Consider the following 225-nt stretch of genomic DNA (forward strand, 5'->3'; position numbering starts at 1 on the left):
TCGTACCATATGCACGAGGAGTGTGTGTGTGTGGCAAAGTGTTTCTGAGCAGAGTACCAGGGGCACGGAGAAAAGTTGTCGTACCATATGCACGAGGAAGTACATAGCAAAGTGCTGCTGAGCAGAGTACCAGGGGCTTGTAGAAACATTGTCGTACCATATGCACGAGGAGTGTGTGTGTGTGGCAAAGTGTTTCTGAGCAGAGTACCAGGGGCACGGAGAAAA

This window comes from Pelmatolapia mariae, unplaced genomic scaffold (genome assembly GCF_036321145.2).
Source record: "Pelmatolapia mariae isolate MD_Pm_ZW unplaced genomic scaffold, Pm_UMD_F_2 NODE_ptg000156l+_length_66346_cov_1, whole genome shotgun sequence".
Lineage (NCBI taxonomy): Eukaryota > Metazoa > Chordata > Actinopteri > Cichliformes > Cichlidae > Pelmatolapia > Pelmatolapia mariae.